Genomic DNA, 5232 nt, shown 5'->3' on the forward strand with positions numbered 1-5232 from the left:
AAGCACACAGGCCCGGCAGTGGTTTGGGGGCTGCTGACGCAGTCAGATCACTAACAGTTTGCGTGAAGGTTCTGAGGGAAGGAAAGGAATCAAGGATGACTCCTACCTTTTTGGCTCGAGCCAAAGTCGATGGTTGGTGCCATTTATCAGAACATTCCTGCCTCCCGATCCACGTGACAAAAAGACCTCGTTGCCTGTGGAATTTCCTCTGTCTCTATTGTCTAGAGAATAAAACAGCGGCTTGGACATATTCCTAGGAGAGAAACGGCAGCCTCGTGATTTTATTTCAGCCCATGTAGGCCGTCACTTTGGGAGCACACAATTCATAAGTAAACTCAGCGTAGCCTATTTATCTCTTCTTTTTCCACTTGATTGAAATCCTGGGCATTGGCTTCTACTAGGATGATGAATTTGGCTAGAACTTTTTCACATTTATTCAAGACGAATATGGTGTTATCTAGTACAAAAAACAGATGAGAAATCATTCCTGCAGGCTGAGGCTCAGACACGGCTCCAAGGAAACACACGAGACATAAGGAAATCGTTGGAACACAAACATTAGACCGTCTAGTGCTGAACTAGAGAATGTCTCAGTCCAGCCCAAACGCAGTATTTATAGGCATGGGCAAGGGGTGAGGAATTAACGTGGGCACACAGTCCTAGCTGTGTCTCTAAGGTGTGTTTTCTGAGCACTGCTCAAGAGCTAAGAAAACTTTGGATGAGCAATTAACCAAATTGGAAAAATCAGCCAGGCAACAGCGGTGCAGCATGGAGGGGACACAGGGGAGCAACAGGAAACTGTCACTTCCCCCGTGGAACTGATGCCCTAAAGGGAGAGGTGGCATCAGTGGTGGCAAATTATGGGATATGTGCAAGGGAGAAGTCTGGGTGCTGTGGGCGTGTGGTGCGGGGGACCACCTAGGGCCAGGCGGTCGTGCTGAGACAGGAAGGATGCGTGAGTGTCAACGTGACCAAGAGGAAAGAAACACTGCAGAGCAAACACTACCAACCAGGGCCAAGAGGGGAAGGGTGGGCATTTTCAAGGAATTCTGGGGAATGAAGAGGAGGGGACTTGGGAGACACTGATGGAGGAAGAAGAGGAAGAGGTCAGCAAGGGCCAGATTGGGCAGCTGGAACCTTATAGGTGCTTGTTGTTTATTCTAAAGGCAGGAGGAAGCCGCTAAGTGAATATAAGAGGAATGAGGGTTGGGTTTTTACAGATCATTCAGGCAGCAGGAAGGGAGGAGATGATGGGGCAAGAGTGCTTATGGCTGGAGAGGGAGGAGGCGAGGCCGGGGAGGGGAGCTTTGAGAGCTTCAGGAGCAGGGTGGACAGGACTAGGTAATGGGCAGATGTGCGACCACACGCAGGGCTGGGCCAAGGCGGGAGCTGGCGGGCAAGATGGTGGGGGGTCAACAGGACTCCTGGGTTTCAGGCCTGAGCACTTTGCTAACATGGAAAACTGCACAAGTTTGCATGAGCCTCACCACTGAGCTCCAGTTGCCCTTGTAGATGAAAAACAGAACATAAGCTAGAAGGAAATGCAGAAGGAAGGTCAAAGAACGCACAGGGACAGAGACACTCGGGAGCCTCACAGACGTGGAAAAGCAGAGGGGAGGAAAACAGGATGAGCAGCAACAAGCATAACCAAAGCCCCTCCTCACCAGGGACTCGGAGAGATTAGAGGAAGATGTAGCAACTGCCCGCTGTGGTGTTCTGGGGGCTGGACGTGCAGGCATCCCACAGAGGTAGGGCAGGTACCAGCAGAGAGACAGCTGTCAGCTGCGTGGGGCTGAGAGGGACCTTCCACTCCGCTGGGCAGAGGCTTGGACTGCACACGAGGAGGCCAACCATGGACACCTGACCACCACCACCGCACTCGCTGGCCCATCCTTGGCTCGAAATGAAGATACCAACATCTGGTCCTGGGGTGCAGAGGTTTTGCAAAAATGGGGGTATCCAGGGTTTTGCAAAATGGAGGGTGACAGGTCTAGGCTCCCTGCTTCAGGGGCTGACATGGTGGCATGTGGTACCTCCTGCTCCCTCTGTGAGCATGGAGGTACCGTCCAGGGTCGCAGGTACGCTCGGGGTGCAGGCAACAGGCCGAGGTGTCCTTCGCGAGATTCCACACACTGCTTACCATGGGAATTCATGGCAAAGGTTACATTGAGGGGTTATAACTGGAATTAACCTCTTTGCCCCCACCACTTAGACTCTCATGGGAGAAAAGCAGGACTCAGTTTACCCCTCCTGAGGTGAGAGGTCATATTACTTAACCATCCACATTGTGAGAGACCCAGATCTCCAACCACCCAAACCAATGGCTCCAACCTCCCAGATCTCCAACCACCCAAACCAATAGCTCCAACCTCCAGAGCTCCAGCCACCCAAACCAATGGCTCCAACCTCCCAGATCTCCAACCACCCAAACCAATGGCTCCAACCTCCAGAGCTCCAGCCACCCAAACCAATGGCTCCAACCTCCCAGATCTCCAACCACCCAAACCAATGGCTCCAACCTCCAGAGCTCCAGCCATCCAAACCAATGGCTCCAACCTCCAGAGCTCCAGCCACCCAAACCAATGGCTCCAACCTCCCAGATCTCCAACCACCCAAACCAATGGCTCCAACCTCCAGAGCTCCAGCCATCCAAACCAATGGCTCCAACCTCCAGAGCTCCAGCCACCCAAACCAATGGCTCCAACCTCCAGAGCTCCAGCCATCCAAACCAATGGCTCCAACCTCCAGAGCTCCAGCCATCCAAACCAATGGCTCCAACCTCCAGAGCTCCAGCCACCCAAACCAATGGCTCCAACCTCCAGAGCTCCAGCCACCCAAACCAATGGCTCCAACCTCCCAGATCTCCAACCACCCAAACCAATGGCTCCAACCTCCAGAGCTCCAACCACCCAAACCAATGGCTCCAACCTCCAGAGCTCCAGCCACCCAAACCAATGGCTCCAACCTCCCAGATCTCCAACCACCCAAACCAATGGCTCCAACCTCCAGAGCTCCAGCCATCCAAACCAATGGCTCCAACCTCCAGAGCTCCAGCCACCCAAACCAATGGCTCCAACCTCCCAGATCTCCAACCACCCAAACCAATGGCTCCAACCTCCCAGATCTCCAACCACCCAAACCAATAGCTCCAACCTCCAGAGCTCCAACCACCCAAACCAATAGCTCCAACCTCCAGAGCTCCAGCCACCCAAACCAATGGCTCCAACCTCCCAGATCTCCAACCACCCAAACCAATGGCTCCAACCTCCCAGATCTCCAACCACCCAAACCAATGGCTCCAACCTCCAGAGCTCCAACCACCCAAACCAATAGCTCCAACCTCCAGAGCTCCAGCCACCCAAACCAATGGCTCCAACCTCCCAGATCTCCAACCACCCAAACCAATGGCTCCAACCTCCAGAGCTCCAGCCACCCAAACCAATGGCTCCAACCTCCCAGATCTCCAACCACCCAAACCAATGGCTCCAACCTCCAGAGCTCCAACCACCCAAACCAATGGCTCCAACCTCCAGAGCTCCAGCCACCCAAACCAATGGCTCCAACCTCCCAGATCTCCAACCACCCAAACCAATGGCTCCAACCTCCAGAGCTCCAGCCATCCAAACCAATGGCTCCAACCTCCAGAGCTCCAGCCACCCAAACCAATGGCTCCAACCTCCCAGATCTCCAACCACCCAAACCAATGGCTCCAACCTCTAGAGCTCCAACCACCCAAACCAATGGCTCCAACCTCAGAGCTCCAACCACCCAAACCAATGGCTCCAACCTCAGAGCTCCAACCACCCAAACCAATGGCTCCAACCACCCAAACCGATGGCTCCAACCTCCAGAGCTCCAACCACCCAAACCAATGGCCTGCTCTCACGAGACACCATTATGGAGGAAGTCCTGTTTGCCCAGGGAGAAGACACAGTTCGGTAAAACGTTACATGAAGTGAAGGTTTTCTGGCATCTCCTTGTAGCTGTGCAACTCTCCTGGGCCTTTCCCAACCCAGAGTCAGTGAGAAACAGCCACTGAGTCAGGGAAGGAACCTTATAGCAAAATAAGGAGAAAAGGGGATGGTTTTAAAATAAGACCCTGAACATGGCCTTCCTTACTCAAGATACACCAACTTCGCCTTCCCAGCGGCCACAGTCTGGGCTGGAATTGCCAGTGTCCTAAATGCTTCAGCAAAGCAGGCTCGCTGGTGAGTTTCTAGGGGTGGCAGACACAGAACGCACGTTCATCATGATCCTCAGTTCGAAGCCCTTTATCACCAGCCTCAGTGCCAGCAAAGCCTCTCTCAGGCTTATTGTCGTCCCTTGACCCTTGGTCTCCCTCCTCCCTGGTTCCTGCAGGTAACCCGCCCGGGGTGTCTGCTCTGCTCCGATGTATAGGTGTCCTTTTCAGATGGGTAGAGCCATTATGGGCATGGATTTGGTTAACAAAAATTAATTATTGAGTTCTTCAGTAATAAATTATCTATCCATGTCGTCATGTGCACCTCTATTTTGTGGCTTCTCTCTGCTACCACAGAACAGAAGGTGAAAGACCTAAAATCTATGCAGTCAATGAGAAATCAGAAAAACAAAGTGTGAGCAAGACTGTCCTGCCCCAGACGGGAGTGTGTCGCTGGGCTGGGAGGAGAGGGTGGGGAGAACAGATTTAAAGGGGAAAAGAGTCCTGGTCGGTTTGGCTCAGCGGTTAGAGTGTTGGCCTGCGGACCGGAGAGTCCCAGGTTCGGTTCCCACTAGGGGCATGTACCTCGGTTGCAGTCTGTGCCCGGCCCCGGTTGGGGCTGTGTGGGTGGACACCAGTGGATGTGTCTCTCTCACATCAATGCCCCCCTCCCCCCCGCTCTATCTGAAAATAAATGGAAAAAAAAAAAATGTCCTCGGGTGAGGATAAAAGAATAAAGGGGAAAAGAGAGGAGTTGAGATATCAAAGGGGGTTCTGAAAGGGAGGTTCCTGGCCTTGACTCCCAGACCAAGACCTGGGAGTTAACGAGAACCCCAGGAAGGCCCTTTTCAGGGAGAGTTTACACACGAGCAAGACTCCAGGGTTTTCTCCTGCTCAGCTCGATACAGCCGTCGGAGAAATGTCGGCATGGGATGCCTGGGCAGGTTTGGTAAGGTCCCTGAGCCCCGCCCCAGCACCATCAGGCTGGAGGGACTTAGCCCTCACTGCTAAGCATAGGGCAGCCTGGGCCAGAGCCAGCCCTGCAGCCCAGA

Source organism: Molossus molossus, unplaced genomic scaffold, assembly GCF_014108415.1.
Source record: "Molossus molossus isolate mMolMol1 unplaced genomic scaffold, mMolMol1.p scaffold_m16_p_5, whole genome shotgun sequence".
Taxonomy (NCBI): domain Eukaryota; kingdom Metazoa; phylum Chordata; class Mammalia; order Chiroptera; family Molossidae; genus Molossus; species Molossus molossus.